Source organism: Cornus florida, unplaced genomic scaffold (assembly GCF_030987335.1).
Source record: "Cornus florida cultivar Cherokee Brave unplaced genomic scaffold, ASM3098733v1 CherokeeBrave_3.0.0_Hap2_Chr08, whole genome shotgun sequence".
In the NCBI taxonomy this organism is placed as follows: Eukaryota; Viridiplantae; Streptophyta; class Magnoliopsida; order Cornales; family Cornaceae; genus Cornus; species Cornus florida.
This window is the reverse complement of record NW_026775578.1, coordinates 70,716,650-70,741,005: the sequence shown is the minus strand read 5'-3', so window position 1 is coordinate 70,741,005 and position 24,356 is coordinate 70,716,650. Positions and strand designations below refer to the sequence as shown.

General features: G+C 34.8%; 1 pseudogene; it reads right to left on the bottom strand.

Annotated features, from left to right (window-relative positions):
• Positions 1–4,076: 4,076 nt before the first annotated feature.
• On the bottom strand, positions 4,077–23,167 carry LOC132270454 (uncharacterized; annotated as a pseudogene).
• Between the last annotated feature and the right edge of the window lie 1,189 nt (positions 23,168–24,356).

Below are 24,356 nucleotides of genomic sequence, written 5' to 3'. Positions count from 1 at the left end.
TATTTTTCATATATTGGTATTTACTATTCATAAGACCATATTTTATAGGATTTTCTTCAAAATGGGAAGATAATATATGTAATGTTGTGGTGTTTCACTCTGAACATTTAATTAAAGGGCAAATTACCTTGACCTGCCTAGAGGTTTGGCCTATGAACCTATAAATGAAACTTTTGCAAAATCACTCTGACATCCCTTGTTAGAATTTGAATTCTTAACGCCTTTAAATATGAGGTGACAAAATTATCCCTTGTTAGAGGGAGTATTTTTATTATATACATACGTAATATTTCAAATCATGTACTCCACGCCCTCCTACATCTGCTCCTGCTCTCGATCACTCATCCGTGCCACGTTCATCACTAGGTAACATTACTCCTGAAATATCCCTAACTCCACATCGTTCTTCTCGTGTTTCTAAACCGCCTGACCGCTTTGGATTTTGTGCCCTCCTTTCCAATGTAGATTCTATGTATGTTCCTTCATCATATTCACAGGCCAAAGATCTACCATGTCGGCAAGATGCTATGATAGAAGAATTAATTGCTCTTGAATTGAATCACATTGGGATTTAATTCCCCGGCCTTCTGGAGTTAAAGTAATTGGAAGTAAATGGATTTGCTCATTGAAGTTCAAACTTGATGGTAGTTTGGAACAATACAAGGCTCGCCTTGTTGCTCAAGGGTATAAACAAGAGTATGGTATCGATTATGAAGAAACATTTGCTCCGGTTGCTAAGATGCCCACAATTCAAACTTTACTCGCCGTTGCTGCCATTCGAGGATGGCCTTTTTGGCAAATGGATGTTAAAAATGCATTTTTGCATGGAGATCTCCATGAGACAGTTTTTATGAAGCCACCACCAATATATCTCTGTCCTCCCAACCATGTTTGCCACTTGCACAAATCTCTTTACGGTCTTAAGCAAGCTCTTCGTGCATGGTTTGAAAATTTTTGCAGTGCCATCATCAAAGCTGGATTTCACCAGAGTGTTAATGATAACTCCTTGTTTGTTAAGTGCACAACTCAAGGTTCTACATAGTTATTATTATATGTTGATGATATGATCATTACGGGAAATGATAAATCTGGAATTACCTCTTTGAAGACATACTTAATGCAATCCTTTAAAATGAAGGATTTGGAACCTCTCACATACTTCCTAGGATTGGAAATTTCTCGTTCCAAAGATGGTATTTACATTCAGCAAAAGAAATATGCCAAAGACTTATTATCCTTGGCTCATCTAACGGATTCAAAACTATGTGATACACCATTGGAGTTGAATGCTAAGCTACACAAAGATGATGAACCTCCTCTTCCTGATGCCAAAGACTTATTATCCTTGGCTTATCTAACGGATTCAAAACTATGTGATACACCATTGTAGTTGAATGCTAAGCTACACAAAGATGATGAACCTCCTCTTCTTGATGCTACTATATACCGTCGTCTTGTGGGAAGCTTGATCTATCTCACTATGACTTGTCCAGATATATCTCATGCAGTTCAAATTGTTAGTCAATTTGTTAGTAATCCTCATAAGCCCCATTTAGCTGTTGTTCATCGTATTCTTCGTTATATTCGGGGAACTCTTGATCGAGGGCTCTTTTACTCTTCCACCTCTTCCTTGGCACTTCACATTTATGCTGATGTTGATTGGGCTGGCTGCCAAGATACACGACGTTCTACAACTGGTTGGTGCATGTTTCTGGGGTCATCTCTAATCTCTTGGAAGTGCAAAAAGCAGCAAACAGTTTCTAAATCCTCGGCTGAGGCTGAATACAGGTCTATGTCATCTGCTAGTGGAGACGTGATATGGCTTCGTAGACTTCTTCGGGAACTTGGAATTCTAATTCGTGGTCCTACTCCAATCTATGTTGACAACACGAGTGCTATACAGATTGCTAATAATCCAGTGTTTCATGAAAGGACCAAGCATATAGAAGTAGATTGCCATTTTATTCGGCACCATGTTCTCAAAGGTTCTATACAGCTTTCTCATGAATCCTCTGAGAACCAGCTTGCAGATTTGGTCACAAAAGCCCTATCTCGTCCACGTCATGAACTTCTAACGACCAAATTGTTGCTTGATCAGAATCCGCATCAATTTGAGTGGGGGTGTAAATAGTGACAATAATCATGCCTTACATTTAGGATTATATTAGCTAGTATTGACTTACCTTAATATAGTTGCTATAATTATGGGATTTGATTAGGTGATTTACCTTTTAGAAACATACTGTAATTACTCCTCCTTGATTGTAGCCACTTGTTTGGCAAATCTTGTAATATAAATAGTAATGAAAACCAAAGGGAGGGTATCGCTTCCATCATCAGAAATTCTGCTTTGACTCCATTTTCTCTGAGTAACAAGTTATACACCCAAGTTTCATTTAACGGAAATGGATTTAATACTATTTTGGGGAACGTAGATACTAAGTTGAATGGAAACATAGGATTCATGTAGCCGACCCCAAGTAGTTGGGAAAAGGCTTCATTGTTGTTGTTAGATGCTAAGTTGACTTGCAAAAGTGATTATTGTAATCAAATGTGGTTAATAAATAATTAAGCATTATGATCAACACTTCGAGTTTGTCCTGAAATGGTGTGAAATGAGTAGACATAATATAATTTTGACAAGGTTTTACACAAAAGGATTAGTTTTAAAAAAAGTGGGAGCTCAAGGCTCTATCAAGGAAGCACACGAAGGTCAAGCGCTGAAAGCAAGTACTTTCCCTGACTTGCCTCTCCTAACCTGAGACCTTTTAGGTTTGAAGCCATGTGCTTTTCGGGAAAAAAAAAAAAAAAGAAAAGAAAAGAAAAGAAAAGAAAGTTCAAAAAATAGAAAATATAATGATATATAACACACAAAAAACCATGTATATATGAACAACACAAGTCATCCCAGAATATTAAATCTAAAATGTTTTCCTCAAAAGTCCACAACTGCTGAAAATGGAAATTTCTATAAAAGGATCAAGACCTTATTTTTAATCCATCACACAAAACTCAATCCTAGAATCCCAACCTTTTGTCTTCTAAGTAAAATAATAATAATAAATACAAAAGAAAAAGGAACAACCCGAGTATTCGAGAAGTATACAGGACAATGACAATAAAGACTAAAAAGTTACTGTAGGCTAAAGCCATCAAACTGCTACTCAAAATTCATACTAACCAAAAACTCAATAAAGGAATCAACTTAAGATTTACACACCCTAACTAAAAGCAGTCAAAAAAAGGAACTCAAAAACCTACAATAAGCATCCTTCAGAAGACACCATATAGGGTAAAATGGAGCCACTTTTCATGTCAGACTCTGCCACTCAGGCAACCTTTCTGCTGGCATCCATTCAACAACCCATCCTCATAGAACCCACAAATAAGGACAAAATCAGATTCCGCTTATCCCAAGCAACCACATAGCACACCAGAAGATGACTAACAATTTACTCTGCTCTTTTACACATGCAATACCAATTCTGAGGACATCTTCCCCCTTAGCACCAGACTATCAAATGGTGAAGTTTTTGTAAAAGCACTTGTTTAAGTAAAGAAAGCAACCTTATAAAGTACTTCAGTGCTCGAAGTACCTTTCCTAGGAAAATGAGCTTCAGTTCCAGGTAGCACCTAAGATATTTAGAAGCATTACATCTCAAACTATCTATCCTTCTTATAGTCCTACCTCTCTAGTATATTGATCTCAATCAACAAGTCAGAAAAATGAATCAAACACCTGTATTGCCAGTCCTAAACGGGCCTAGTGAAACGAGATTCCATTCCACCCATTTTACCATAAATACCAGTATGACTAGCCATAAAGTGCGTTCTTCTTAACTATAATGCCGGAAATCCGAAAAGACATTACTGACTGCCATATCCTCAAACCGAAAATCGCGACCAGCTGTTCACCTGCCATATCCAAGACCCACTCTCCTCTGGTACTCCCATACTTTCCAGGCACTATCCTCCCCCGCAGACTACTCTGTCCAAGGTGTATCTCCATAACAACTAACCCAACAAGCCTCCAAAATCAAATCAGCCTTCTCACATCTCCTGAGGGATGAATTTTTTTACTTCAATTGTTCTCTTGGATTTTCCATCACTTCATTCCCTGAATGAATTCCATTGTAACAAATGACTCCAAAACTTCCTGTCAAAATTTCTATTTCTATTTCGAAAAACCTGCAACTTTATATGATTAAATTACCTTAGCATCAAACTATTGCCAATTACTACAAATTTGAAAGTAAGGCATGGTGAGCGTCTTGAAGGAAAGACACAACACAATCGTTGATATCTTATAATTTATTGATCACTAAAATAAGACAACAAGTATGTGGAAATCAACTTTTTACGTTATGGTCGAAGTATAGAAATTTATCATGAAAAAGAATACTCTCATTTTTTATTGTATAGATAAAAGTTTGACTACCACTGGGAGAACCAACCTTATGCCTAAGGCACCGCATAAATTCTTCAAAATTAGGGCGCCAAAGAACTTCTTTCTTGTCTTTGCAGCCCCATCTACTGCATCTGACTCTATATCACCCCATTTGCGCTATAAAATGAGAAAGTTGCAAATTAGCACAGAATTGAACCAATTAAATTCAAATAGAAATCACAAGCCAACCTTCTCCCCAACTGGCACACTAGTGGGGTCTTCTTTTGTGATACCCCTCGTTTCTAGAGCCACGGGTGATTAAGTCCGAGCACAGATCCGAGGGATACCAAACAATCAATATGTAAACAAGCAGGAATAAAACTGAAGTAAGATTTAAATAATAATAACCAGAAAGAATACTAATATGAAAATCCTCAAACCTTAAATAATAATTTAATATAATTTAAATCTGTACAACTCGGGAATCCACCTGGTGGACCCCTAAATACAAATCTTTAGATAAATTTACAGAATTAAAATCCAAAACCATAATAGAAAGGAAATCCTATATAACCGGTAGAGTGAGTGTCTGTATCTGCATCAACACGATCAAACTCTAAGCTGGAACTGGCGAATATCTGAAAAATAGGAGTGGGTCAGGCCCACATGCAAGTTCCAATCTACTACAATCCGTACATAAACCCAATACGCAGATACATCCTAGATAGCTCGGCAATATCTATAATAGTCCATATATATATAAATACATATTATAGGATGCTCACTAGCCTATAACATAGTTCAGCCTGGGTAGAAGGTGACATATAAAACACGCTTTGCAGCGGCCAAGTACCTAGACCTACCAGGGAACATTAGTTATATCCAGTTACTCAACCTTTGCAATATACGCACCCTAACCATGATCAGGAGACTCAAGCTCGTATCACGGTACCATAAATATATATATAAATTCCTTCCTAGTGCAGAGATAAAACAAATATCCATTATGTCGTTCAACTGTTTTAGTTGACAGGACATGCATCCATGTAGGATTTAACTGTTTTAGTTAATCCATTCCTTATGTATGAAGGGGTAGGACTTAGCTTTTTGATCTAATCCATCCCTGATATGTCACCGTCCCATACCGGTACATATAATGCATATGATCCAAGAATGATGCACACTCCAAATGAACATCAAGTAAATCCAGAAAGCAACATAATAGAAATCAGATATTGACAAGATCCCATCATGCATCCAGTATATGATTATAATCATAAAACTTCCATTTAAATTGTTAAAGTATTGATAGACAATTTAAACCATCCATATCCATCCAACTGACAAAACAGGAATTTCAACAGTTCATCAATTAGCACCCACACCATAGTATAATAACTATCAGAAATATGAGCTGAGCACATTATACTAGACATCCCTAACCATACTCCCATACTAGTTCATTTAAATTATTAAAACAAAGACTAGTAATGGAAATCCTCCTTAATCCCTAACGGCATGAAAAATTATCGTTTCATTACATGACGCCCTTTTTAATCCTCTATCTTAAAACTTGTGCCTGACATAATATGTCAACTAAGAAGTCTCACTGCACATTATATAAAACCCCAATGGTATCTTATACTTTCCCAAACAAACTGGTTAAAACAAATCGGCAAATAAAAGCTTTTCCACTTCTGACAGCATGTAACCCTGTATTTAAATTACATGACATCTATATCCACAACCCACCTCATGGAACTTAAATATATCATAATTATCTTAGATATAAAAGCCTAGAAATACCTGTTATCTCAGTTCATTGAATTTGCTAAAACAACTGGCAATACGGTCCTCCTTCCTTCCGACGGCATTCACATTTAATATTTTATAATTCATACCGTCTTCTCCAGTTAACCCACCAACTTATACTAACTGTTCTAAGGGTCTAACAGGTTAATTTTAAGTATTTACAACTTCCCACAACTTTTCTGAGAAACTCCGTTCAAGCCCCTGAAGTCAAAATACTACCTAAAATACCCCCGAAGGAGTTCTGTTCAAGGGAGCCGCCTCCAATTTTAGGTTGAGCCGGCTCCACCCACATTGGAGCCGCCTCAACCTCTTGTGGAGTCGGCTCCACTTCAATGGAGCCGCCTCCATTGAAGGGTGGAGCCGTCTCCTTTTCCCCAGCCTCCGTTTTCCCTCTCTACTTCCTCTCTTCTTCGTCTTTGCTTTCGGCGAAAATTGCAACTGTCTATTCTAAGTTTCTTAAAGATTATAAAGGTTCAATCCAAGCCCTAACACTCCTAGAAACTCCTTTGATCCCACTACCAATTGACTGACAAAAATCTAAACAGAAATAGAACAATTTATGCAAGAACACCAATCACAGTTAACTGAACAAACGACCAGTTTAAAGTCTGATCCCATGCATCAAAATTCCGTTTTAAAGTTTAATTAACTTCCTACCCATCCTAGCAACTCCTTTCAATCCATAGTAAATTAATTTACAAAGGTTTAATACTCAATCCAATAATTTATGCAAGGAAAGCAAACTTCAGTTATTTTTACGTTAATCAGTTTACAGTTCGGCAAACATGCATCAAACATCAGTTTTAGAAATTGAATTAATTCCTAGAGACTATACAGAATGCACAGAACACAGGTTTACAGGAAGGAGATAGAATGAAACTTGCCTTAAGGTTTCGGTTTGAAACCTTACAACACCGTCTATGGAGTTTCCGACGAACGGACGACTACCGGCAACCCTCCTACTGCTCAGTTCTATCTCACAGTAAACCATACATTCCTCCTTAACATGAGCTTCAATCCATTGCCGAAAACCTTTCCCAGTTCCCTTCATGTTTTCCCCTCAACCTCTCTGTTTCTCTTTTCCTCTAATTACGGGGAAAAGGGTTTTCTTTGTTTTTAAAACCCTTGCAAACACCCAGTTTATATATATAGGCCCCTAGAAAAACCCTAATCCTAACTCCACCCCAAGTATAAGTCGGCTAACCTAATTATGAAATAACCCTAACTTAAGTATCTGCAAATGCTGTATTAACAAATGACCAAACAGTTACGTCAATTACAAATAAATAGATAATTAAATAAAACATTTAAAACAAATAACCCAAAGAAAACAAATAAATAAATATAATTAAAGAAAACATTCCAAACACATCGACAATTAAAGTAAAACAATTCCTAATTAATAATTAATTTAAAAACACAAAAATAATCAACAAATCAATTTAAGCAAATACACATAAACCAAAATCACCATTAATCAATTTGAACCCAAAACACAAAAGTCACAGAATTAAAAAAAACACGCAATAAAAACAAAATTAAATTCCTAATTTATCCTTTTGAAAACTAGGGGTATTACATCTTTGCTATTTTCTTCATCAACATCAGTCCCATATGTTTCAACTAAAACTCTTTTTGATTCCATAAGAGCTGCTTCAGCTAAAGCTCGTTCTTCTAAAGTCTTCGATTCTTCTGCCATCTGTATCCATGTGTATAACAAAAGATTAGGTATTTTTTTTTTTTTTGTACAAGTATAAAAAAAAATCAGAATTTAAATGATTCAAATTATCAAACACAAGAGATACATGGAGCATTTTCAATAAGCTATGAATCAAATATAAAAAAAGAAAAAAGCTATGAACCAAATATAAAAAAGAAAAAGGATCATCTTTTACTGATATTCTTTCTTGAAATCTTTATAAGAAAAAGTGATAGTTCTTCTGGTATTTTTTTAAGACCAGGATGTGGGGTTATTTTGTCACGATTGTATAAGTCTATGTTACCCGGACTTGAGTACAGGTGTTCCTCCTACTCCGAGAAATCGGTCGAGCAGGTGGCTATCCTCGACTCATCTCTCTCTCTATGGAAAAACCCCTCCCCAGGGTACGTGTCTAGAGGTTAGATTCATCAATCTTTCAATTTATTGTATACAGGGACTCGGCTAAAAAGTGTCCAATATTCAGACACTGGTACTAGGACACTTTGAAAAGAAAATAAATTGTAAGGTTTTTTTATGTTTGATACATCAATTTTCTAATGAAAATAAAAAAATAAATATGTCAATTGTACTTTTTATAGGAAAATTTATTTTATAAATGTGGTTGTTTGCCTTACTTGCAAAGTCAAACCATAATTAGGAAAGGGAGAATAAACAAGGCTCAATGTTATATATATGCACACACACACATACTGAATTACTGATACACGATACTTATTACTACCTCCGTCCCAAAAATAGTGTTGTGTTTCGGGAACCGGGATAGTTCAATTTATGAGAGTCATGGTTCCCTAAAAGTGACACTTTTTTTGGGATGGAGGGAATAGTAAAAGTAAAGTAATAGCTGTGAACCATTACATTACTTTCACAGTAAAAAGTTAAAAGTAATGGTTTACAGCTGTGACTTTTCAGTTTTCACTTTTGTTTAAAATCCAAATGTCTCCATCTCTTCATATCCCAATGGACAGGTGACACTCACGTTCACTATTAAAACTAGGGTACTAAAAGTATAGACAATGGTCAAGTAATTGCGGGAAACCAAGCTCAGCTTAGGCACATAAAGCTAAGCAAAGACAGCGTGTATGCACAAACGGAAAGTCGTCTTCAACCTTCAGAACCCTGATCTCAAACCAGACCGCCATTTTTGAATCAGGAAGCTTCCAAACACCATGAATGGGTGCCAATTTAACAAATAAAACATGAAAAAAAAAAAAATCCAAATCCTTCACAAGCATCAACCTACACATCCTTTTGTGTGTTATCATCATCAAGCGCGTCCGGTAGAAAGATGAAAGGTCCATGTCATGTCGACACGGACACTCTGGCCGTCACCGACGAGTCCAGGTAACACAGGTATAAATAACTAACCAGTTTTTTGCTTCTATACAAAAAAGAAAAATAAAAAGGGAAAGAAGAAGAAGTTATTAGCTCATATACTCGATTGTAAAGCAACTACCTTTTCAAACTTTGAAACTTTTTTCTTCACAGAAGTATCTTCTTCATCTGGTGGTGTGAGGTTTGGTTCATGAGCTGGGCAGCATTCCACATACCGGGCATTAACAAGTCTTTTAAAATTTTCCTCTACATCATTCTGAGCCGTACAATTTCCTATGAATAAAGAAAAAATTTTTCACATATACACTACAATAAATTGGTGGGGAAGTATAATACTAAAGCACAACAAAATTATTTTCTAGATTCTTATATTCCACCCTAGGTGGAAAGGGGGAATCATCAGTACTAAAACAAGACAATTACGGAATATTAATATTGAACATCTTCACCAAGGGCAAGTAAAATGGCCTTTGAATAATCCATATTCTGCATCTTTCAAGTTAAACTTACAACAAAAGTATCATCTTACAAAGAATTCATATTCATCAAGAGAAAGAATTATCAAAACTGCAGAAGAAGGCCTCTGATACCTTCCTTAAAAACCCAAAATCTACACTGCAAAAAAGACGATGAATTTTGCGTTGACCAATCAAAAGAACAATGGCAAAACAAATGGTTGATATTCTTGGGATGAGGCTCATTATATGTCATCTGGTAACAAACTCATGCTGATGAAGATAAACTAAAACAGAACCTCTCCAATAGTACAACCCATACAAAGCTTTACATAAATGGATGAACCAGGGAAATCACATACCGTAATAAAAACTTTAAAAGGGCTGACTGAGAAAAAAGCTTCTGTTTACTTCCAAGCTTAAGAATCTTCCTTCTTAGAGTTCCTTTTTTAGGGTGGATGAGGGTGGGCACTTATTCTTCATTCGGTAGGAATGAAGGAAGAGGGGTAGAGGGAAGATAGGAAGGAAGGAACAAACTTTAAATTATAAAAATTTCATAAAATTTTCATCAATCTAAATCTGGACGGAAAAGAGGAAGGAAGACAAGTGGGGCTAGTATAAAATTTTCAAATTACAATATTATCCTTTATAAATAATAATATAAACTCCAAATATGGGTATAATAGTAAAAACAATTCAAAACTCTCTCTTCTCTTCTTTCCTAACGAACAAAGTAAGTTGTCAGGTTCTTCTTTTATCTTCCATCCAACCGAACAAAAAGAGGGGACACAATCTCTTCCCTAAGGATGTTTCATTCATTCATCCCTTCTCTCCCTTCCATCCAATTTTCTTCCTTCCTACCAAACGAAGCATTAATGAAAGCAATGCTTTCCCTTTTACTACCATCTTAAGATATATCAATAAAATTCATGCATATCACCTTATACAACTTCGAAGAGACCATTGTTGTTCAAACAAAGTATCAATTATAAACTTCACAACATTTGGTAATCAAGAATTTTCAATCCAAATGAGTGCTATGTTTTCTCACTAAAATAATTAAGTTACATGAATTCTATCCTCACATGCTTTTTGCCATTCTAAATCTATCCTTTTGTCAATGTCTGAACTTTGTACCCCTTTACCTGTAGAAACCTCATATTCCTTGCAAAGAAGGGACTTAAATGGGTGAACAGAAAAACGACTATGCTTCATTAAACACTGGTTAACCATTTCTATCTCAAATATGCATGTCCACCATTTCTATCTCAAATATGCATGTCCATGCCTCACATTATCGGAATTACGTATAGTGTTTTTACTAAAATACCAAATGTATGATGACCTTAATCATTGGATAATAATATTGAAAGGGTCATCATCTAGTGAGGTCCCTGTTAATCGAGGGTGTTGGAAAGAGTAGGTTGGATACAGGGGCGGAGCCAGGAATTTGTTTCAGGGGGGGCGCCTTATTAAAAATGATAAATTATATTTTTTTTAAGTGAATGGTGATGCAAGACAATAATGCAAAAAATAGAACTGTAATAATGGTGGAATAATAGCATTTAATAATTTGAAAAATAATTATTTAAAAAAAATAAAAAACATAAAATACACCTTAAGAGTCCTGTTAGCAACAAATTTAATTACCAAACTTTGAAGAGAAAAAAAAAAAAAAAATAGTTTGAATAAAAGAATGCAACTTTTTTTTTTTTTTTAAGAGAATATAAAGAAGAAGAAGAAGAAGAAGAAGAAGAAGAAGAGGAGGAGGAGGAGGAAGAGGAGAAGGAGGAGTAAGAATGAAAAGAAAGGAAAAATTAAAGATATTTTTTAAAAATAATTATTTTAGTGGGCATTTTTGTAAAATTTTATAAATTATAGGCCTATTTGTAATAAAAATTAATTGGCCCAAGGGTAAATAATTATTTCAGTGGGGCATTTTTCACTTTTTTATAAATTATTGGCCTATGTGTAATAAAAATTAATGGCCATTTTTTAGGAAAAAAAATTATTTTAGGGGGGACATTTTAAAAACTTTTATAAATTATAGGCCATTTTGTAATTAAAACTAATGGGCCAGCATGGGTCTAGGGGGGGCATGGGCCCCCCCGGGCTCCGCCCTTAGTTGGATACATACCTAACCTTAAGCATTAATTGCGTACAGTGATTGATCTCACAATTGGAATCAACATTCTTAGGCTGTCATAGTCACATGCTTGATAGCCCGAGCTTTTATGGTGCAATGGCTCTTATCCTTAGACGCATGGTGATGCCATACTCAGCGTTTCAATAACACTTTCTTTGATTTGGGTTCTAATACTTTCTTTTATTTAGCGGGAATACTTGTCACATGCCCCTATTAACTACTTGGATTTTTCTCTCATTTGTTGGAGTTTTTCCCATACTCCATATGATGCAGATTCATCTTCAAGCTTTCTGTTCAACGTTTTTCCATTTAAAACTTATTTATATTTTCATTTGGATGTACATGGACAGTTCAGTATATACTTAGCACTGAACAACAGTGACAGAGCCAGGAATTCGGTTGAGTGGGGGCGACGTTTAAGAAGAAAAAATTGAAGATAATTTTTTTTTATTTAAAAGTAGTAATAAATATAAGAACATAAAAGTGATTGATAATATCTTAATTTATTACATTTACAATTATCCTTGATGAATTTTTGTATTGAGCAAGATTCCCATAGAAATTGAAGAAAAAAATTTATATTTAAATATGACAATTATACGAAACAAATATATATATATATATGTATATATGTATATATATATGTGTGTGTGTGTGTGTGTTTCTAGTGTATCCCTCAATCCCTCTTACAATGAATACTATTAAGAATTTTCATCAAGTCAAATTAGTTAGGACTCAACAAACCTAGAAAGTCCTCGCTTGCAATAATTAAAAACTAATGAATGAAACTTGTCTTCACTTTGGAATTTGAACTATTTTCAGCTAGGCTCTCCAAATGAAAAACTAATTAGATTAAACCAAATAAACAAGAGAATTGTGTGCTTTAGAATTGTGATCCTTCATTAACAAAAAAAAAAAATATAGCTGAAAGTGAGTTGTGTGGCACAGGAAAAAAGAGGATTAAAGATGGAGATATAGAATTCTAGTGCTCAGAGAGAAAGAGATTAAATTGTGGATTAAAGATTAGAAGTGGGGAGCAGACTTTAATTTCTATATGTAACAAGGCACAACTGTTGGGATTTATATGCCCTGGCATAGCAAATTCCTGTTTGGATTAAAATGACATATGTTTCTAACGTTTCTGAAATATTTATGTTTTATACAATTGGTGAATTCAATGTATTATATTTCGATTCATTATAGAATTGATAGTGTCCATTTGATTACAAGAGATATTTATATATATGTATGTGATGGCAATCAATGCATGATATATAAATAGTAATCATAAATGGTTCATAGTCGGTAATTATGGATGGACTCATAATTAATTAAGATTTGAACTGGATCCGCGTTAGGTTGGGATATATTGCGAGAGCCGTCGTATGCAATTGCTCCCTATCACCGTCATGGTATTTGACTCTTAAGCATGAGAAAATTATAGACTCTTTTATTAATTAATAATTACTTTGATTTGTTCGGCGGATTCTTCGGGATCCTTAGACCGACACTTTGGGTAGTTATGTAATTAATAATTAGAGGGTTATATTTTCAATATTTGCATCATTGCTACTTGTATTTATTTTGTATTGATTATGGTTGATCACAAAGTAAATTCGAAGGCCTTCGTGTGTTTTTAGACAAAATGATTTATTATATATTTATTTATTTAAATTATTATTTTTGTCAAACAAAAATTTTATTGTGATCGAGCCAGAAATAATCAAAGGTACCAAAATAAATATATTAATTAAGTAGTCGGATTGATGGCTATATTTATCCGATAACTAATTATGTATAGAGGGGTCAAAGTGCAATATTGACTTAGAGGTTATTTATTATTTAATTGGAATTCAATTAATTTCTTCTAGTGGAGTAGAAATTAATTTATGAATTAATTGAATTGGATCCATAGACCGGGCCAATTATTAATTCATTGTAGCCAATAAAATAATAGGCCCAATGGATTCTCACTCATAGCCCAACTTGATATTGGAATCATATTAGATTTGAGACATGTGAATTAGAGATTGAGAAGGATTAGTTGTTTCCTTTTCTTTACCTTTATGTTGCCTATAAATATACATGGTCTATGTATATTTTATGGTGTGATTTTTAGTAGAAGGAAAAGGGAATATATTTTCTCTCTCTAGAAAATTAGGGTTTATGTTCTCATCTAATGGAGGCTCCCACAAGCCTAGTTTTCCAAGGTCATTCATGGAGGCATATGAGTGATTCCTAAAGGCAAAACAATTACCAAGAAGATGGAGATCCAAGGAGAATGCATCTTGCTAAGGGATCTACAATAAGTGAGAACATTCACTTTAGAGGAGAGATCTAAGGTTTATTCAAACCTTGATGTAAGTATTCAATTTTTTTTTTTTAAATGATACATCATGTTTTATTTTTGCATAAAACTTGTCTCTATGTAATGAATCAAGATCTATGAATTTAAATTCCTCGAAAAGTTTTTAAAACTAGCACGTTTCCCAACAGTGGTATCAGAGCATGGTTTGATTCATTACTAGAGATCATGATTTTATGAAAATCATCATTCATGGATCCAAAATTATATTCATATATATTTTTATTGATGTATGTTGATGTATGATTTAATATGTTGATATATATTGATACATGATGATGTATGAATAATTGTGAATGAATGATGATGTATGGTTGGGCCATGGATGAAGCTTATAGGAATATTGAGTGTAATTTTATCTTTGGATGAATGTAATTAAGGCTTTGATTTAGTCGTTTGAAAGTTCAATGATGTAATTTATTTTTCCCATTGTATTTCAAGTTGTAAATATTTTTAAAGCCATGTAATATTCATCAAAGGATGCTATGAAGCTTCAAGAAGGTCCAAAAGGGTTAAATTATGCTTCAGTAATTTTCTGGAATTTTTCTGAAATTTTTTGAGGCTTAATTTAATTTTCTGGGAATTTTTCTGATTTTTCTGGAATTTTTCGGCGTTTTTCCGGTGGCCGGAGCATCGCCGGCGGCGAGAAGAGGCGTCGGAGGAGGCTGGAATCAGATGTGGTGCATAGTGGGTGAGCCTGGAGCGTGAGGAACACGCGCCAGGAGGTGACATATGCTGGCGCGTGCATTGCACGCGCCAGCCAAGGTTGGATGACCTCCACGCGAGTACAGGCGCGTCCCACGCTCCCACGCACGTGCCAGGGCGTGGGGGCGCGTCCCACGCTCGTGCCAGCGTGTGGGGGCGAGTCCCACGCGCCCCAGGTGTGTGCCAGCGCGTGGGGGCGCGTGCCTTCACCTGCAGCATGCCCCAGGCGCGTGTGAGCGCGTGTGGGGCCCTCCAGGCGCGTTCCAAGCGGTGTTTTGTTTCTCCTGGTGCGTATCAGCCTTATGTGGGTGTTTGCAAGCCGATGGATGATCTTCCCACGATACTTAGAGTAGTTAAATGTTAAAAGCTGATTCCATTGGCCATTTAATTTGTTTTATCTGTCATTTATTGTTGTATGTGATGCATGAAATAATTAATTGATTATTAATTATTATTCATGCATTGGATCCATGATATTTAATTAAATGACTTGATTTATATTAATTAAATTATGAAAATTAATTGGATTTAAATATTAATTAATTTGAGGGCATTTATTGGGAAACAAAAAATCATTTTTGTAAATTATTTTTAAAGTGTGCCTCAAATTAAATAATAGTGAATCGTTTAAAGTCCAAATATTTTCTAAATTTAATTGGATTAAAATCAAGACGTTTTGTATGCATCATATCATGTATTTGAATAAAATGAAAACCCTAATTATGAATGATTAAAAATTGAGTGGGAGCGGGGATTTTTATACATTACCCCATGGCCTTCGTTATTAATACCATTGTAATTAGATCTTCAAAAATAAGGCCCCACGCATGATTTGAAGAGTCTTAATATTACAAGAATGGTTGTCTCATGAAAACAATAATATTAAATGTTCATTGTAATTAGATCTTTAAAAATAAGGCCCTACGCATGATTTAAAGAGTCTAGATTATAATGACAAGATATTTAATATATTTTTTATTTTTCATTAGAGTTTTAATAACGTTATACACTCAATCTAAAATTAATAGTGTTAGCTCCCCAACGGAGTGGTCTACACTAGGTGATTTTAGAAAGGCTAAACATAATCGGGAATCATTTCATATGAATAGACAAGGCATTGTCTTAAGAGATATGGAGATGATGGGATTTGCTCCCCAATAACAATAATGAACTTCGCTAACCGAATAAGTTATTGGTGTATTGGTTATTCGATTTTTCATGCAGTGGTTAAGGGACCCACATATTATTTTAATGGAAGTTCTCATCTAATAGCAAATGAATCTCTACAATAGTAATAATGAACTCCTCCAGCAGGATAAGTTATTGACATATTGATTGGTTGATTTATTATGCTACAAAGTTGAGGGACCCACATTAATTAAAAGGGATTGTTCACCAATAATGATAATGATCTCTTGTTCGATTGAGATTTATTATATTATATGGTAAACAAATTCATTTTAATTTTAAATATGCATGACAGTATTAATAATTCACCTTACATATTGTATGAATGCATTTATATTCAGACTAATTATGTCTAATCCATTTTATCTGCTTGCTAATTTCAATGTATGTGGACTTCATTTATAATGACTAGAAAAGGAATTTAGATATTTTATTCACAACGTGGTGGTACAAATGTATTTACTACTCCTAAAACCTAATCCTTTTACTTTAAGATACCCAAGAGAACATTAATGTTTTGAATAAGTGAAATAAGGCAAATGAGATGACTTGGTGCAATATTCTAGAGTTTACCTCGAATACGCTCCAAAGCTAACATTTACATTATTTTATTTTCTTCAAGCATCATGTTAAATGTCAATATGATGTTTTGGTGAGATTAGATAGGGCGTATGCTTACGTACTATGTCAGATTTGAACACCATTAAGATAGCCTAAGGAACTCCAGTATGAAATCAAATTTTGGAAAATGATTGTTTATTATTTAAAAATTAGCTGGAGATTAATAAGGCTGACTTGGGTGGTAAGTTTCAAGTTGACATGATTATTGCCTTGTTACCAAACTCGTTCGACTCTGTTAGAGTGAACTAAATAAGGAATCAGTTTGAGTTCAAACTCGCTGATATTCTTATAGAATTGGTAACAGATGAAGGGATAATCAAGAGTATGGGCGTTCCTATCAATCTAACCTAGTCTATACCATCTTCTTCTAGGCCCAAGTGGACGGGCAAAACAAAGAAGAAGGATGATAATAGGACTAGGCTAGCATAAAACATGGGTATTCAAAAAGGTTAAAGGGAATAAGGCAGTGTATGTTGAGGGCGAAGAAAACTGTTTCTTTTGTCGCTAACTAAAACACTAAAGGACGAACTGTTTAAGCAATGACGTGGCATAGGAAAATATATATTTAATCATTGAGCCATGTTATGTGGTTGCGTCTATTAATTCCTGATGGATAGATTCTGGAGCCACTAAACATGTTTGCAATTTATTGTAAGGATTTCAGGAATCCAGAAGCCTTGATGATATGGATATATATTTATCTTTTGACCTGATGCCAAGGTTGTAGTTAAGTCAGTGGGAGTATTACATCTGAAATTAGAGAGTATGGGGATATTAGTATTAGAGAACTATCTTTATGCACAGAAGTGAAACGCAATCTCATTCTTATTTCACTTTTGGTTTATAAAAACTGTGTTGTTATTTTGTAAAACTGGTTTTATAAAATTGAATAGATATGCGATTGCTTTTGGTGCATTGAAAGATGGTTAATATACTATAATCACAAACTCTTAAGATTTGCAGGATGTAAAAACTAATGTTGCATATTCTAGATTGAATGTTAAGAGAAAAATTGTTATTCCTGACTCATTGTATTTTTAGTGTCTATTTATGGGTTATAATCAGTCAAATGAGATTCAAAGATTGGTCAAAGAAGGTTAATTACCTGGTGAGGCAGAGGAGCCAAAACCAAACTTGTGAACCCTGTTTTGAAGGATAGATAACTCTTACGGCTTAATGAGCCAGATGAAATAGACATAAAGGACAATTGAAGTCGGTACACACGGACACGTGTGGTCTTGTGAACATCCAAGCAAGATTACTCACGTTTTGGATAAATTTACCTATTGCGACACAAGTCTTATACTTTTGGGATATTCCGAGAAGGTCAAGACTGATGTGGAGCACAGATTAGGTAAACTTATCAAGACACTTCGATCTGATCGAGGATATGAGTATTTCTTGGGATAGTGCAAAGACTATATGGTCAATGAGGTATTATGTACCAGTTTTCCGCAATTGACGCTAAATAAATTTAGGTGTCAAATAGGAATAATAGAATTCCACTTAACATGGTTAGATCTATGATCAGTTATGCCACATTATCTCTTTCATTTAAGAGTTTAGTGTTAATGACATCGATGCGCATTATGAACTGCATTCCATCTTAGTCTGTCTCAAGGATACCGTTGAGCTATGTTTTTGACTAAATCTTAGTTTGAATCACATGCACATATGGGGTAGTCTTGCACATGTGCGCTTGATATGGACAAGTAAGTTGGAAATAGATGATATGCATGATAGATTTGATAGCTACTCTAAAAGTCACTAGGATGGATTATTTTATGATCTCAATGATAAAAGTTGATTGTTTACACTCACTGTTTATCTATAGGAGGATCATATTATGAATTACATACCTAGTAGCATAATGTTAGAGAATATGGTATGAGTACCAGATGTACCACATGTGAACACACTTATTATAGAGATTGAGAATAATAAATGAATTCCCTATTGATGCGTTAGCATCATCTAGTACACAGATTCCTGCATCGGTACATTGATGTAGTGGGAGGATTATCATCCAATCCGACAGAATCATGTTTTTAGGTGAGACCGTTATGGACATCCCTGTTAAACATGAGTTGGACCCAGTAAGCTACACGGAAGCGTGAACCGATATGGATACAGATCATTTTGGCGAGTTATTATGAAATCAGAGTTGGAATCTATGTATTCTAATAAATTTTGGGATCTTGTAGAACTTTCTAGTAGGGTGATTCCTATGGAAGGCAAGTTAATCTACAAAAAGATACCAGAAGATTTCTTAGTGAATAAATTATGAGTGTACAAGGGAATGTCATTATTTTTCTGATTCTATATATATTGATGACATCCTACTCATATAGAATGATGTGGAAGGTTTGTCATCAATAAAGAGGTAGTTGTTCAATTACTTTTAAATGAAGGATTTTTCAAGATGTAAGCTATATTCCTAGGATTAAGCTTTTGCAAGATCGGGATAAAAGGAAAATAGGCTTATCTTAATAATCCTACATTGATAAAGTTTTGACCAGGTTTGGTATGCATAACTCAAAGAATGAGTTCTTGCTTTATTGATATGGATGGCTTTCTCTAGTAAGTAGTTTTTCAAGACTATCAAAGGAGATTGAGCAAATGAGACTGGAACAATATGTTTCGGCATATGAGAGTCTCATATATGCCATGGTCTATACCAAACAGGACATCCGCTACATAGTAGGGATAGTCAGTAGAGATCAGTCCAATACTGGACTTGACAACTGGTTTATTGTGAAAAATATCATTAAGTACCTAAGGAGAACCAATGATATCATACTCATTTATGGATGTGATGATATGGTCCTAGTCAGGTATGCTAATTCTGATTTTAAATCAGAAGTAGATATTATGAGATTCATGACTTAGTGTATGTTCACTTAATGAAAGGGAAATCAGTTGGTAGATTGTTAAGCAGATTTCAACTGCTGACTCAAACCTGCAGGTGGAATATATTGCAGCCTTAAAGGCGGCAAAGGAAGCCTATTGGTTTGATCTCACTGATTTAGAGGTTGTGAAGCATGCTAGCCTACCTATCAAGCTATATTGCGACAATAGTGTAGAAGTAGTCCAAACCAATAACCCAAGGTTCTATAGAGGAACAAGATACACTAAGAGGAAGTATCATGTTCAACATGATATTGTCCGGCAAGAAAATTTACTTGTAGCTAGAACATTGCATTGGAACACAACTTTCTTGATCCATTATCAAAGGTGTCATTGATCAATAATTTTGATCATCATCTGGATAACATTGGAGTTAGGTGCAATTTGAATTGGCTATGAGGGCAAGTGGGAGCTGTTGGGATTTATATGCCCTGGCATAGCAAATTCCTGTTTGGATTAAAGTGACATATGTTTCTGACGTTTCTGAAATATTTATGTTTTATACAATTGGTGAATTCAATGTATTATATTTCGATTCATTATAGAATTGATAGTGTCCATTTGATTACAAGAGATATTTATATATATGTATGTGATGGCAATCAATGCATGATATATAAATAGTAATCATAAATGGTTCATAGTCGGTAATTATGGATGGACTCATAATTAATTAAGATTTGAACTGGATCCGCGTTAGGTTGGGATATATTGCGAGAGCCGTCGTATGCAATTGCTCCCTATCACCGTCATGGTATTTGACTCTTAAGCATGAGAAAATTATAGACTCTTTTATTAATTAATAATTACTTTGATTTGTTCGGCGGATTCTTCGGGATCCTTAGACCGACACTTTGGGTAGTTATGTAATTAATAATTAGAGGGTTATATTTTCAATATTTGCATCATTACTACTTGTATTTATTTTGTATTGATTATGGTTGATCACAAAGTAATTCGAAGGCCTTCGTGTGTTTTTAGACAAAATGATTTATTATATATTTATTTATTTAAATTATTATTTTTGTCAAACAAATATTTTATTGTGATCGAGCCAGAAATAATCAAAGGTACCAAAATAAATATATTAATTAAGTAGTCGGATTGATGGCTATATTTATCCAATAACTAATTATGTATAGAGGGGTCAAAGTGCAATATTGACTTAGAGGTTATTTATTATTTAATTGGAATTCAATTAATTTCTTTTAGTGGAGTAGAAATTAATTTATGAATTAATTGAATTGGATCCATAGACCGGGCCAATTATTAATTCATTGTAGCCAATAAAATAATAGGCCCAATGGATTCTCACTCATAGCCCAACTTGATATTGGAATCATATTAGATTTGAGACATGTGAATTAGAGATTGAGAAGGATTAGTTGTTTCCTTTTCTTTACCTTTATGTTGCCTATAAATATACATGGTCTATGTATATTTTAGGGTATGATTTTTAGTAGAAGGAAAAGAGAATATATTTTCTCTCTTTAGAAAATTAAGGTTTATGTTCTCATCTAATGGAGGCTCCCACAAGCCTAGTTTTCCAAGGTCATTCATGGAGGCATATGAGTGATTCCTAAAGGCAAAATAATTACCAAGAAGATGGAGATCCAAGGAGAATGCATCTTGCTAAGGGATCTACAATAAGTGAGAACATTCACTTTAGAGGAGAGATTTAAGGTTTACTCAAACCTTGATGTAAGTATTCAAATTTTTTTTTTTAAATGATACATCATGTTTTATTTTTGCATAAAACTTGTCTCTATGTAATGAATCAAGATCTATGAATTTAAATCCTTCGAAAAGTTTTTAAAATTAGCACGTTTCCCAACAACAACCTCAATACTTGTATGCGCAAGTTAAAATAATTCTTCAGCTATTACCTGAAGGCCAGATTTCATGGATACCAAAACAACCAGAAAATTAATTTCTAAGTGAATAACTCAATTTGAGGGACAATCGTACCTTATCGAAGGAGATTGTTTCTTTTAGAATAGTGACATTTAATTGTATATGGTATTTTACAAAATTTTCTACAGTTTTGAACCTACATCAGTTCCAATTTGTAACAAAGTATATTTGCAGGATGAACACAACCTTAAGACATCTAATATATTATAATGTTCAAATATGAAAGAAGCATTTGAAGCAAAGATGCAATGAAAATACATAAAACATGCATAATAGACTTGCCTTCACTTTGATTTGATGTATCCTTGCACCTGTCTGAAATTTGTTTCAGGGGCTCAATAGACTTGCCTTCACTTTTTTTGATGTATCCTTGTGCCTGTCTAAAATTTGTTTCAGGGAAAGCCTGCCGTGTTGAAGCAACCCTTCAATTATTTCTTTGTATTGCCAAAATTCCCAACCAAACAATAAGCAACTCATTCCAACTAATTTTTTTTCTTTTTGATAAGTATAAATGTATTAGAAAGCGTTCAAAAGGGGAACACATCCCAAAAACTACACAAAGGCCGAAGCCAACTTTGAACAAAACATATCAATAGAAAATCAAAATAAAAACCAATCCAACTCACTTCTTCACCAAGATCCTCAAACACCACCTCTAAAAACTTAGGAAACCTCATATGGTGGATTATGTTATCAAACAACACCATGTACTGAGTTATAACCCTGGATGCCTTTCCAAATCCACTTACATTCAAACATAAATAATCAACATCATGAAATTACACTTAGCAAAAAAACATGAAATGGAAAATGTTTTTTTTTCAATATATATATATATATATATATATATATATATATATATATATATATTTGGAAGACAATCACACACCCACAATAGCTCTGAACCCTCAAACTTTAGAGCTAATTATTACTTATTTGGCTTACTTTAATCTGATACTAAAGAATTGACTTAGTATTAGCTTTTTCTTTCTCTAGTATTTTATGTATTCATAACCAATTAATAGTATTCATCAGGCTTACTTTACTCTGATATCAAAGGTCCTAACTTTCTATTTCCTTTTTGCTTTTTCCAAAATTTCTTGGCAACAAAACAGAAAACAATAGGGCTTTGAAAACAAAAAACTGTAATTAGAATGATTATACCTTCGTGTAGGATTGTGAAGGCTTGAACACAATTGTGTTGGATTAATACGAGCAAAGAGCATCGAACAGTTTCTTTCTCAAGTTCGGTAAATTGTATTATTTGTGCGAATGGTAGGGTTACATTGCGGAGAAGACACTCACATACTTTCTGTTAACAAGAAAAATTAGAGTTTTCCGTCAAAATTTCAACAAATTGAGAACAATCAGTTGGTTGCTATGAAAACCGATCAAAGAAGGAGAATCTAATCTTAGGTTTTGTGTTGGAATTCCAAAACATTAAAAGTGAAAGACACGCAGTCTTTCAATTTCCCTCCTTTTCTTAGCAACCAAACAGCGCATAGGGATTTCTACAGAGAGAAAGTAGAGAGAGATGGAATGTTACCGCGACATTGTCGCCAAAGTAGGAGGACACAAGATGAACGGCGAGCTTGATGCTGTGTTAGGTCACCATATCGGCGGGAGTTTTCTTCTTTTCAGTGTCTGTAAAATAAAGTTCCCAGCATTAAGCAATCAAGCAAGGGCAAATTGGTCTTTTTAAATTGAGTTTGGATCCTCTGCCACTCTCCCGTGTGTTCGCTTTAAAATTTTGTTATTCTATGACTAGACAAAAATAAATAAATAATAAATAATGAGTTAAGGACTGAATTGCAGAACTGGGGAGTTTGAATTCGGTAATTATCACTGTTCAAAAATAAAAATTAAGTAAATACCACACCACAGGAGAGCAATAGCACAAATACACCCTCATTTTCATTGCGGATGGCCGGGTTGGCTTAAAAGGTTTGATTTTGGCGATCTACGATCTGACTCGTACTTAAATAAAGACAGAACTCTTCTTTCTACTTCTGTTCTGCATCCTTTCACTTCGACCCCTAGCGTATGGGGCTCTTTTGGAGGAGAAGTCACTATGCCAACTCTAGTGTATCCCCATTTTAAGGGGAAGAGCAAGATGACAGGTGAGTTCTGTACCGCCCCACTCCTAGGGCGATTAGGAAATAAGCAAGGCCCAATCTGTTGATTGGTAGGGGTCGGCTGATTCAGTCACGAAGACAATCTGTCGAAATTTTAAGCCAAACATCTATTTGTGTTTGCTTAACCCTCTTGAAGATACAAGAAATTCCTTCCCCCTTTCTCTCTCTAGAATTCTTGTATTTCAACCAAAAAATATCTCCCCTCCTCTTTCCATTACTTCTCTTATTTATAGATATTTACAAATGTTGATGGACTGCTGGATCTAGGCCCGTTCCTCCATAAGTCCTGGTCATCTTTGATGGGCTTATTCGCGTTCGGCCCATATGGTAGTGTCTTTCTATAGGCCTGACCCATCTGTACGGACCGGATGTCGCGTTTGCAAGTCATATCCGGCCCATGTTATCTCGGGCCTCCTCAACTGCCCCCATAATTACCCCTTGTTTAATAAGGGGGTAATTATTGAAGGCGTCTCATCATGACGTTGACGGCTCGAGAAACCCACATGGGGGAACGGACGGTCAGATCCAGAATCAATGTTCTGGGGCTCGATGAATTTCTCGCCTTCCTGACGCTTCTGCCCTCGGGTCCCCCTCGCCTTTATAAGGCTCTAGAATACCACTTCATGCCTTTTTACCGTCTCCATCATCAGTCAAATCTCTCTCTTTTTA